This window comes from Neomonachus schauinslandi, chromosome 1 (assembly GCF_002201575.2).
Source record: "Neomonachus schauinslandi chromosome 1, ASM220157v2, whole genome shotgun sequence".
Lineage (NCBI taxonomy): Eukaryota > Metazoa > Chordata > Mammalia > Carnivora > Phocidae > Neomonachus > Neomonachus schauinslandi.
In genome coordinates, this window is record NC_058403.1 from 212192616 (window position 1) to 212205814 (window position 13199).

At 56.2% G+C, this 13199-nt stretch overlaps 1 protein-coding gene across 1 annotated transcript in view; it reads right to left on the bottom strand.

Annotated features, from left to right (window-relative positions):
• The window catches only part of CELF5 (CUGBP Elav-like family member 5), a 49345-nt gene that overhangs the window by 35682 nt on the left and 464 nt on the right, over positions 1–13199 (bottom strand). The gene's annotated exons all lie outside the window — the stretch shown is intronic.

Below are 13199 nucleotides of genomic sequence, written 5' to 3' on the forward strand. Positions count from 1 at the left end.
GGAGGGGGGCAAAGTTGACCATAGTCCCTCCGTAGCAACGGGTCTCTGTTCACCCTGGCCTCCAGGGAAAATGCCCTGACTAATGGGCGATCCTAAGGCTGGGAAAAGGTGCAAAAGACACACCCCCATGTGTGGTCAGCCTGGGGCAGAGGGTGGGACAAAGGGCTAGGGGAAGCCCAGAGGACAAAGGATGGCTCTGTTTGGCACTGAGGGTGTAGGGAGCAGGCTGGGGAGTATGGCAGGTGTCAAGCGATGTTGTTGGGGGGAGGGGAGCATAAACACTTTGCTCAGCAGGTGAAGACAATGAACTGAGTCGAAGGTAGTGGGGAGCCACAGAAGATGTGTGGGCAGGGGAGGGCACAGAGGTGTGTGCTGGGAAGATCCTCTGGGGCCAGCATGGAGGAGGGACTGGAGTACAGGACAGAAGGCTAAGGTCAGGAAGGCGAAGACTGAGCTGGGGCCATGGGAAAGAGAGGAAAGACGGATGGGACCTTCAGAGGGGGTCTCTGGGGGACAAGGGGCGGGGGGTAGAGGCGGGGCGGATGCCCAGGGCCATCCCTGGGAGGGTGTAGCGGATCGTAAGGTGGCCCTCCAGAAAAGATATGTGTACATCCCAGACCCTATGCATGGGAACTTATTTGGAAAAAGGGACTGTAATTAAGATGTAATTAAGGATCTTGAGATGAGATCCATCCTGGATAATGAGGTGGACTCCAGATCCAATGACAAATGTCCTTGTAAGAGACAAGAGGAGACACAGAGAGAAGAGAGACCACGTGAAGACGGAGGCACAGATGGAGGGACGCGCCACAAGCCAAGGGGAGCCTGGAGCCCCCGGAAGCTGAAAGAGGCAGGAAGATCTGTTCCCTGGAGCCTCCCGAGGGAACGCAGCCCCTTGATCTCAGACTCCTGTTCTCAAGGACCAGGGAGAAGTCTGCTCTTTTAAGCTAAGTTTGTGGTCATTCGTGACCGACGCCCCAACAGACTCACTGCTCACTGGATGGAGATCCAGTAGGAAGAGCAGTTTGGAAGAAAGATGCAGAATCTGGTTTGGGTCCTCAGACCCATCTGGGGACTTGGGAGACATCAGGGGAAGGATCACCCCCAGGACTGGCTAAAAATCCCCCAAATGTCCCAGCAAGGAAGTACCAACTGAGGACAGAGCCAAGCCCTGGGTGAGATGCCACGGCCTCAGCTGGAACCCTCCTTCTAAACTGGTGGATATTTGCATCCCGTGTTACAGATGTGTGAACCCAGGCTCAGAGAGGCTTAGCAGCTTTCCTGAGGTCACACAGCAAGTCACAAACAAGGCCTGGAACTGAACGCAACCTGGGGGTGGGCACAGGGCTTCTGAGTTTCAGAAAATCCCAGAGTGTGGGGGACTACTTGAGTGGCCTAAATAAAAATAGTTTTTAAAGTTGTTTTTTCCTTCTTAGTATTCATGGTCATTATTTTCATGCCTGAGTGTGGGATTTCTGTCACTTCCAGGGAGCCGGGCAGGTCTGGGAACTGGCCATGTCCCCCCGCACCCCACTCTCGGCCTCTCACCCACCACCCTGGAGCTCGCCACGCCTTGGTCCGCACACGCCCGCCCTCACCTGTGTCCCCATCCTTTCTCCTCCACCCCCGCGACCCAGCCTGTGTCCCCTCCAGAGGAGGGGGGTCAGGCACCCCTGCGGCTCTCCCTGGGCCTGTGCAGCGTTCTAACTGCCCATCAGGAGTTACTGTCCCACTGGACTCGGAGGCCCTGAGGGTGGGAACCAGGTGTGCCGGCCACTGGACCTGTCCCCAGGGCCCAGCACTGGGCCCAGCACGCTGTGTGTGCAGCAAGAATTTGGCCACAGCTCACAGCCTCCATGCTGGTTGAGCGCCCATCCACGCCCTCCTGGACCTGTGGTCCCCTCTGCCCTGGTCTCCCCGTGGCCACTGCTGCCTCCCTCACCCCTACAACCGGCCCCCCCAGGGACCACCAGAGGGCGCCTGTGAGCACCTCGTCTGCCCACAGCTCTCCAAGGCTCCCTCCTCCCCGGGGTACAAGCCTAATCCTCCCCACACGGTTCCTAAGGCCCCCACAACCTGCCCTGTCCCCTCCCTGTCCTCCCCTCCTCCCTCTCTCCCCCAGCCCACTCCGCCCCAGCCACACATGCCTCCTCTGTTCCTCCAACACGCCAGGCCCTCCTGCCCCAGGACCTTTGCACGGGCTGTTCCGGAATGTGCTTCTCCAGATCTCTGTACAGTTCACTCCCTTCCTTCAGGTTTTGGCTCAAATGTCACCTCCTTAGTGGAGCCTCCTTTGAGCACCCTGTTTAAAGTTACAGCCCTCAATCACCCCCTCACCCTGCTCTATTTTTCCTCTGCCCCCATCACCATCTCTATGATGCATACAGGTTTCCCTCACTATCCAAAAGTAGAGTGTTCCTGTGAAACTTCCTGTCAGCCTAAATGGCATACAGCAAGGAAGCAACCACCTTTAATTTATATGGAAAACTTTTTGAACATTCCCAGACTCAAAAAATAACCTCCCTTAGGCTTTTCAGATACTTTAGGACACATCTTGCTAATGGATGCACAGAATGAACCAAGGTAAAGCACAGATGCTCACACAGTTCAGAGCCCTGGCGGCTGCTGCTCAGATGCCAAGCGTGGTCCCAGGGAAGGCGCTCGGTGGGGCCATGCTCACTGCTGCGGGGAGCACTGCTCACTGCAAAACCAGCGCCGAATGCTCGTTTTGCTTTCTGCTTTTATTCATAAAAGCAAAAATCCCCTTCAGATTTCTTTTGGTTGCCAAAAAGAGGTATTCAAGTAGGCCTTTCATGGAAGTGAAGTAGGGTAATACAAACTTTCCAAAAGCAGGGGGTGCCCACGTTATATTTATTTCTGTTCCCCACGCCCACTGAAATGTCCCTTCCACAAGGACAGAGGTTTTTACGTTTGATTGGGGGGGGTACCTAGATAGTGCCCAGCACACAGTAGGTGCTCAATGGATACTCATTGACTGAATGCTTGTGTTTTCAAGCTGACCTGCTAATATCAAGGTGACCTCTTTGAGGGCAGCGGCATTTGATCCATTTTCATCCCTCCCGTCTTACCCTGCATGGCACGGAGTTATTCAGTATTTCCCAAGCACCTATTATGCACCAGCTGTACAATGGAAACAGACGCAGGAAAGACCCCTTGTTCATTGCTGATCACTAACATCTCCCGCTTCCCTCGCCAGCAAGGACCGACCACAACGGGTCGTGTGAACCCTCCTCTCAAATCCCGTGGGCCCCCAACCCCCTGCACTCCAGGTGCCCCACGTTCTTGGTCTTTAACCTTGGCTCTGTGATCTAGCCCGGCCCACTGCCCCCTCTCTGCTGTGTGATCTTGGGTCACTTAACCTCTCTGAGCCTCCACTAAGGATTACAGAAGACACTCCCATGTGCTGTGGGGCCACCCTCCACCAGCCATCTGCCCCCGGACACCCTCTCTGTTCCCCTCCATCCTTTCAGCCCCAGGCTGTCCCCACCTGCTAACAACAGTGGGGTTGACAGGCTCTCTCCCGTATTCATCACGCCTCCCCTCACTTACAAACTCATTGGCTCCTGTGCAGGAGGGCAGGGCTTCACACCCTAGGCTCACGCTCCTGGACCCCTCCATCCAGCGCACCATCTCTGGGGTGGCCTCCTCCCTCCCCGGCTGAGCTCCTCCTCTGCCCCAGACTTACTCGTTGGGGCTTCTCAGGCCTCGTCTGGACACGCACCCCCAATCTCCTGCCCACAGCCATCTTGACTTCTCCCACAGACTGTCACCACTGCTACACCACTGGTCCCTCCATCCATTCACCACCCACCTGTCCATCCATCCTTCCTTCCATACATCCATCCCTCCATCCATCCACCTGTCCATCCACCCACCTGCTGTGTTCCAGGCACTATTCTAGGCCCTGGGGACACAGCCGTGAACACAAAAGGCAAAAGACTTCGTCCTAATGGGGGGAGGAGAGAAAAGCAAAATAACATAAAAAACAAAATCTATGATCTATGGTATGTCGGAAGTCTTCATTTTCACAGGGAAAAAAAGGAAAGCAGGGAAGAAGGGTTTGGAGCGCTGGAGGGTGGCTGTGATTATAAATCATGTCTGTGGGGAGGCAGCATCGAGAAGGTGAAGGTTGAAAGGCATGAGGAAGGAGCATGCGAGTATGTGGGGGACAAGGAGGCTTCACCAAGGAGGTGACATCTGAGCCAAGACCTGGAGGAAGTGGGAGAGTGAAGCCTGCAGAGATTTGGGGGAACAGCATCCCAGGTGGCAGGGATAGCTCATGCAAAGGCCCTGGGGCAGGACTGGCCTGGTGTACTGGACAAACAGCAAGGTGGCCCATGTGTCTGGGGCAGAGTGGGTGAGGGGGAGAGAAGGAGGAGGGGAGGGCAGGGAGGGGCAGGTCAGGTCATGCAGGGCCTTGGGGCTGCAGAGAGGACTCTGGTCACTCTCTGGAATGGGGCCATTCCAGGCACTGTTGGGGTGCTGAGCAGCATCCCTGGCCCCCATCCACTGGATGCCAGGAGCACCACCAGTTGTGACAACCACAGATGTCCTGAACATCACCTGGTGTCCCCTGGGGGCAGAACTGTCTCAGGTGAGAACCACTTTGCTAGATCCCTTCCTCTTCTCTACCTCCCCCACCGAGAGCTGATGATTTGACCCCTTAAATATGTCTCCCCAGTACCCTCAAGTCAAAGCCAAGATTGCCTGCCTTTGCAGTCCTTCCCAACCTCACCACTGCTGCCTTCTGGGCTCTTCTCTCAACATTCCCTCCATTGCCCTTAACTCCGATCCACTTGTAATTCCTCAGACGTGCAGCCTTCAGGCCTCAGGTGCCTGACTCTGGAATTCCAGCCCCTCCCCCATAGCCCTGCTCTCCTCTATGCAGCTTTTCCCCCAAATTGTGGGAGAATACACATAACATAAATTTACCATCTTAACCATTTCTAAGTGCACAGCTCAGTGGCGTGAAGCACACTCTCATCCTCATGCAGCCACCCCCACCCTCCGTCTCCAGAATTTTCCATCTCCCCACACGGAGACTCTGTGCCTGTGAAGCACGGACTCCCCACTCCCTGCCCCAGTCCCGGCTCCCACCCTCTCCTCTCCTGTCTCTGTGGACGGGACTCCTCTGGGGACCTCCTGGGAGTGGGGTCCTGCGGGATGTGTCCTTCGGGGTCTGGCTCCTCTCACTGAGCACAGTGTCCTCGGGGTCCCTCCACGTCATGGCAGGTGTCAGGGTCCCTTCCTTTCTAAGGCTGGAGAGTGTTCCCTCGTGGGGACTGACCGCACCATGTTTATCGATTCATCCTTCAGCGGATGCTTGGGTTGTTTCCACTTTTGGCCGTTGTGAATTGTGCTGCTATGAACATCAGTGTGCAAATAGCTCTTGGAGACTTTCAATCCTTTTGGGTCTGTATGAACTGCTGGCTCATGTGGCAACCGTGTGTGAGCTTCTGAGGAACCGCCAGACTGTCTTCCAGAGCGCCTTCCCGGCTCACATCCCCCCAGCCATGCGCGGGCTCCGATTTCTCCACATCCTCGCAGACTCCCGTTGCCTGGTCTGTTTTAGAACAGCCGTCCTGCTGCGTGTGGGGTGGCACCTCATTCGCGGTACCCTCGACCCCAGGACGTCCGCTTTGCCCGCCCCCAGCACACATCACCACCCCTTAGGACCAGCACAGACATTCTGTCCACCTCTCCCAGAGCCGTGTGCTCCCTGTGGACGCACATTAGGTCTTGTGCTCTCAAAACTGGCACATAGTAGGGACTCAAGAAATCGTTGAGAGTGGGGGAGGTAGGTGGATGAAGAAAGGAGCTTGCAGCCCCAACCATCTGTGTGTCCTTGGGGAGGTCTTCTCCCCTCCCTGAGCCTCCATCTCCCCCTGTGGTGAGGTTGCTCTGGGCACCCCCCAGCCTCGGTGGGGCAGCCTCACCTGCTCCCTCCCCCAAGAGAGTGTCAGGGACAAGGACTCTCTCTCCTAGCCCTCACATGTTTACCCTGACCGCACCGCCAGGCAATCCACCATCCTCAGGAGGTCCCAGGGGGGCTGGGTGCAACCATGGTGGCAGAATGCTCCATCTGCTCCAGGACTCTCTGTGCCTTAGTTTCCCTATCTAGAAAATGCAGGACCCAGAGTCCATGTTCTTCAGATTCTGAGCTCCCTAAGGGACCCTGTCTTTTCCCTGCCCACTGCCTTCAAGGGTTCCCACCTCACTCAGGGTAAAACCACAGTCGCAGAGTCCTCTCCAAGACATATGAAACTCAGCACAACCTGCCCCATCTCCTCCTTCCTCCCTCCCCTCACTTTCTCTACTCCAGCCACATGGACCTCCTTGCTGCTTCTCCGACAGGTCAAACTCATTCTGACCTCAGGGCCTTTGCATGCACTGTTTCCGGCCCTGGAATGCCTTTCCCTTGGCTTCAGACCCACAGCTTCCTCATCTGTCATTCGGGTCACCTCCTCAGAGGTGTCTTTTGGTCTTTGGCCACCCAAGGTAAGCTGTCACCTTCCAACATACATCCTACAATATCTTCTTCATAGCAACTCAGTCCAATCTAAATCTTACTTATTTGTTTCCCCATTTATTATCAGTCCCTCCTCTCCCTGGGATTGCTTTGTGTCCCCAGAGCCCAGCTCAGTGCCTGACACATAATGGAGACTTGATAAACAATTGTTGACATCTGACTGCCTGGCCATGTATCAAGGACACCTACAATATGAAAGACATCACTCAGAGTCATTACATTAATCACATGATATAAGTGAACTCTAATTTCTACAACTACTCTGGAAGACAGCTATCAATATTCTTTCTCTTTTACAAATGAGGAAGCTAAGGCTCAGAAAAGATGAGGTGGCTTATCTAAGATCACACAGAAGCAAAAAAGCAGAGCCAGGAACAGAAACCAAGCCTGTCAGACTGCAAACCTGATGGGTCATTCCCAGCTACCATGTGAGGAGGAAGGTGGTAAATGCTGGGGAGGTATCCATCTTCCACTCATGCATCCACCCATCCAGCCATCCACTCACCCATCCATCCTTCCATTTTCCATCCACCCACCCATCCATCCATCCATCATCTGTCTACCCATCCATCCATCCTTCCATCTGTCTACCTACCCATCTACTCATCCATTCCCCCATCCATCCATCCACCCATCCATCCATCTACTCACCCATCATCCTTCCATCTTTCCATCCATCCCTCTATCCATCCATCCATCCATCCATCCATCCATCCATCCATCCATCCATCCATCCATTCAGGCTTCCATTCATCCGCTCTTTCATCTACCAGTCCACTCATACATCCACCAACAAATTGTCATCCATCCATTCATCCATCCATCCATGCCTGCACCAATCTACTCCCTTAACCATCTATCTATCCATATTGTAGCCAGCCCACCCTCCCACAACCAACCACTTCCCACCCTCCCATCCTCTCATTCCCACATGCTCTTGTCCACTCTCATGCTCCACTTCCAAATGGCAAATAAGACACAGTCCTTGCACTCATAGAGCTTATGTGTCAGTGATGATCCTCATGACCCCAGGCCAACAAGACCATTGGTAGGTCAGTGTCTTCCAAACCTAGTAGCCCCTTCCTCTGGCACTGGTCATTTTCAGTCCAAGGACAGCCAGCCTCCCTCAATGGCTTTTACCCTAAGCCTTCATCTCCACAATCACACCTCTTTCTCTGCCTCCTCCACTCCTCTTCCAAAGTGGGTCAAGGCTCAGTTTGGGAGGTTTGCCTTGCTATATTGCTGTGTGACTTGGGGCTGAGTTACACCCTTCTCTGAGCCCCAACTCTTCATGTGATCCATGTGGGGGAGGGGAACTTGGTTCTCTGAGAACACATGTCTGCTTCTTTGCATTCCTCTTTCCCCACAGTGTGGGCTCACCCCAAGGGGATACTTCCTCTTTTTCCATCCAGGTGCGTAGGAAGTAGGCATATCCTGAATGAGGCTAGGAGGCTGGAAAGGGGCTGGCTATGGCAGGTAGAGAGACATGAAGCTCCCTTTCCACACAAGTCTGAGTTCCTCCCCTGCTCTAAATTTTTCCATGGCTCCCCAGTGCCCTCAGTCTGGGGTCACAGGCCCTGCAAGCCCATGCTCACTCTCTGGCCTCATCTCCCATGTCTCACCTAATTCCTCCTCTGCTCCAGGTATGCCCTCCACACGTCCAGATCTCTGTAAACCCAGCTGCCTCTGCCCACATGCATGAGGACAGGGACGACTGCCTAGCTCACTCTCTGCTGTGTTTCACCTGCATCACTGGGCCTGGGACACAGTAAGTGCTTCTGTGAATAAACAAATGAAATGCTTCTTCTACCAGGAAAACTCCTATTCATCTTTTAAAGCCCCTATTCTAAAGCCCCTCCTCCATGTAGCCTGTTTCCCTGTCCAGTTCCCTCAACCCTGCATCCCTCCCTCTGACCCAGCCCTGACCATTGGCTCTAGGTGCTTATGGCCAGCTCTGTCTTGCCATCAGAGGGCTTTCATCCTTGTCTCACCCAGGATGAGACAAGGTCCCAGAGGCTTTCAGGAAGTGTTGGCTGAATGAATGAATGAATGAATGAATGGGCACCTGAGTGAGTATGGTCCTCCTGAGCGTTCCTAATGGCCAGGTTCTCATCTGCCAGTGTCAGGGGTGAGAGAGAGAGACAAGAGCTCGTTCCAGACATAGTTTCTGGGCCCACCCCCAATGCCAGAGCCTCTCAGAAGAGCCCTCAGAAGAAATAAGTCCCAGGTCAGAAGGGGACGCTGGGGCTCCCAGGACCCTTTGCTTCTTTCCCTCCAGGGCAAAACCTCTGCCCCTCCCCACCGGAAGTTTCCAGAGTTAACACTGCTCTGGGCCTTTGCACATGCTATTCTCTGTGCCAAGAACACCTGTCCCCATCAACAGATCCTTCTCACCCTATAGGCCTCAGCTCGGTCACATAATGAGCTCAGCCCTGTGCCAAAAGTCTTAACTACCATTGTGGTCCTCGCCTTCCCGACCCCTCTGAGATGGAAAGCCCTGCAGGTCTCCCGATTCTGTAGGTAGCAACACAGTCTGCCAGTAAGATGCAGAGAAACCAGACTCATCTCAATGCCAAGCTCGGAACTGCTCTTTCACGCTGACCACCTCCTCCAGGAAGCCCTCCCGGTCCCCACACCCACAGGGGCCGGGGCTGGAGCTCCTCTGGGCTGTCCCTGGAGGCACGTGTTTCCACCATCACAGCCCTAACAGCAATGCCTCACTGTGTCTTCCTGCCAGACTGGGATTTGAAGGCAGGTCAGATCTTGGGGGGCATTTTTATCGGTGTCACCCAACATTGTCTCCTGGGTCTAGAATGGGGCCTGGTGCACAGCAAGTGCTCAGTAAATGTCGGTTATATGGGTAGATGGGTCCATGTCTTGTTCACTCCATCGTGAATCCTGCACTGATTCCCGTTCACGTGGATTCCCACGTCCCCACAAACGCCGCACACAGTAGATGCTCAGTCAACCCTCTCTGCCTGAAGGAGGGCAGAGGTGATGCCCCGTCCCAGCCTGAAAGGCCCCGAGGGCCTCCTAAAAGACTGTTACATCAGGGAAGAATGGGCTGCTGGGGAAACTGAGGCACAGAGGGGGGCATGCCTAGCTCAGACTCAGGCCCCCAGCACCCCCCACGCGCGGCTCTCACTTCGCCAACTCCTCCCTCGGCGCCCCCCCCCCCCAGGCAGCCCTCCGTCTCCCTGGGGCTGGCGCGCGCCGCTCCAAATCTCATGCCTCAGAGCTCAGCGTGCTCCAGCCTCCCCTCCTGCCGCCGAGCCGAGCAGCTGGTGCTCCCATGGAAACCACAGGCCTCCACCCGGCCCCCCCACCTGCAGCGGCCCCCCTCGCAACCTCCGCTTTAAGACAAATATTGTCATTAACATGCAAATGCATATACGATTACCATAAATGGGGGGCCGCTCGGCCGAGCCCTGTGACGGGCGCCTGCCCGGGCAGGGTGGGCATTGATGTTCGGCCCCCCTCGGGAGAGAGGGACAGCACGGCCATGCCAGGCACCTCCGTGGGCCCCCTCTGAGGGCGCTGTCCCTGGCTGGGGCCTGGTGGGGGGGGACATGGGGACGCTGGCCAGTGGGAGCCCCCCAGGTCCCGGCCTGAGCTCCTGGTGAGGCACAGGTCTGAGTGGAGAAGCGGCCTCCCTGCTCCCCTTCTTCGTGGCTCTCCCTGCCTCCCCCTGCCTCTCCCTGGCTGTGTGTGGGGGGGTCCTCCCTCTGCCCCTGTTTCTCTCAGTCTCTGGGTGTCTCTCTCCTTCTCCGCTCCTGCTCTGAGTCTCTCTTCGTCTCTCCTTGTGTCTCTAAATCCGTTTCTCCATCTCTCTGTCTCCATCCCTTTCTCTTAAAAACAAAACAAGCCAGCGCCCAAGGGCCTGCCCTCTTTCTAAGGACTGTGTCCTTCCCATTCTCTCCCGACCCTGCCACATTCCCAGAGCCCCAGGCGTGGCTGGACCTCCTGCCCATCCCTTGGTCTTGGCATGAGACCCCACTGCGCAGGCCCTGAGGCATCGGGGCGCCTCATGCCACAGCCCCTTCCCTCCCCAACACCATCTCTGAGGGGCCTGACTCTTGGATTGGGGGGACCTGTCACTCCGCCATCACACAGATAGACTTTCGTATTCCCTGGGCTGGGGGGAGACACGTGGGTGACAGTGGGGGCCCCAGCTCCGGTTGGTCCTTGAGACCCAGTACTGGCCCCTCCGAGCCTCAGTTTCCCTTCCATGTGAAACGCGCTAGTGCTCGCAGCCCACCTCAGTGGCGATCCCTTCAGTGGGGGGCCTACACCGGCCCCAGGCAGGACAGTTAAGGATGAGACGATCATTAGGACGAGGATGATGCTGGGTGGCCCTTGCTGCGTGGGGTACCAGCGGCATGGTGACCCACTTCACCCCCTCTGGCCCTCCAGCTCCCCTGGTGCCCATTGTCATGGATCCCCTGGCATTCGGGAGGGATTCCTCTCCCCTCTCCCCCTGCCAGGACCACACCCCCGACCCCACAGCTCTCAGCCAGCACCAACAGCGGGCACCTGAACCCTGTTGGCTCCCCGGAAACTAAAGCAGATCAGTGTTGGTGGGAGGCACCTGAACACCTCCTGGACTTCCCATTCATCATTCCACCGCCCTTTGGCTGAGACCCAGAGAGGGGCAGCCACTGGCCAGAGGTCATACAGCTGAGCCCCAGTCGCCGGCCTCCCTCCTCGCCACTGGCCCTCAAGAACCCCTCACCTCCAGCTTGCCCCACACCCCAGCCTCCCCTCACAGGTGAGGCCCAGCCAGACCCAGCACAGGTGGGATCAGGAGAGAGATCCATCCTTGACCCTTGGGTGTCGGAGAGTGGATATGAGGGCAGGCGCCCTGCCTTAGCCCCAGGTCCTGTTTCCAGGGCCCCTGGGAAGTGGAGGGTGACAGGCAGGTGTCATGGACACCCTGCTTCCTAATTTTCACCCTGCTGGGAAAGCCCCTGAGGTGCCCCTAATCCAAGAATCTCCAGCCAGAAAAACATAACCACACATTCAAGGGGCCCTGCTCTGCAGACAGTGGGGGAAACTGAGGCTCCAGCCACAGTCCCTCACTTCTTCCTGGCCAGGGGGTGGGGTGAGCTCCAGGGGAGATTTTAAAAATGGGGAAAAGGGAGAAGGAAGGATCACCCAGTGTGTCCATCTCCTGCACCCTATTGGCTTCCCGATCCAGAGCTCACCAACAGCTTTTCAATTCAACATTTGGGGGCCGTGTGGACACCCCCTCCAATCTCCCTCAGAATCTTTCTAGAAATGGGCCCTTCAGGCATACTAGGGGTAAGGGCTTGTGGAAAGAGCCCTCCATGCAGCCGTGGACCCCTGAGCATGACTCATGGGCGAATGGAAACCCCCTGCCCTCTTAGTTCACATAGAAGAATTAGATTTTCCAAGCCCGATTTTTTTTTTTTTTTTGGTGATGGTTGGATTTGAAAAGAGGTGGGGGGGGGGAAGGGTTTCCTTTCTCCCTCTAAGATACCAGCTGGAGGGTCTAGCTACAGTAACAGGCCCTGTCTCCATCCCACCAGACTCTCCCTATGGCATGCCCCAGTCCATCATCTATCTATCCAACCATCCATTCATTCATTCACTCATTCATTCATTCATTCATTCAACAAACATGTATTCATGCTTCCTATGCCTGCAACAGGGAGGAGGATGGAGACAAACAATCTGAAATAGGTCATGGGCCCTGGTCCATCCCCAAGGCGTCTCCAGGGTCTTGTCAGGGGTGTCCAGCACAAAGCCTTCACTGTCCCCACCCTCAGTCATCAACACCTTTACAGGAGAGCCTTCAGAGCTACCGTAATTCAGACAGTGGGCCCATGATTGGAGCCCAGGGCTGGGGCCACAGCCCCTGGGCACCTCCTCCCAGCATCCCATCAGAGAGAGAATCAGGTGGGAGGGAGGTGGGCAGGCCTCCCCCACTCCTCCTGCCTCCCACACTGGGCTCCCAGGTCGCCCACGCCTCCCTGTCCACCCTGGGATCTGGGCTCTGCCAGATGGACAGTCCAGGCTCATCGTCTTTGGCCTCAGACCTCAACACATTGCTAACAGGCTAGGCCAGTTTTAACTTGAGCCAAAGGTGGAGGCAGGGAGGGGGAGGGCAGAGAAATGGAGGGGGGACGCTGATCCAAACAGAGAGGATGGGCAGGGGGGGAGGGCAAACCATAGCCTTTTAACCACCCAAGGCTGGGGAGGCTGGCGCCACCCCCCCAGCCTGGCTCAGCTCCCTGATACCCCCACCCCGCTTTCTTTGTAGTTACCGATTAGCCCAGGGTCCTGGGCATCCGTGTCCCCTGCGGCTGGCCGGACCTGCCCCGCTGGCCTGGCTTTGTGAAAATGACCAAAGCAATGGAGTCCAGAGGTGCAAACTTCCCCGACGGGGCCTGGGGAGGCCAAATGAATGGGGGGCGGGGAGGGGGGGGTGATGTTCAGGCAGCTCCCCCAGCAAAGGGGCAGGAAAGAGTGGGTGAGGGAGGGAGGAAGGGGTGGGGGTCCAGGGGGAATGGGAGGGAGAGGCAGAGAGAGAGAAGGATGTTGGGGGGGGAGAGGATGGGAGGTAGAGGGAGATGGGAGAGGAGAGAAAAGGAAAGAGAGAGGGAGAGGGAGAGAGAGGATGCCGGAA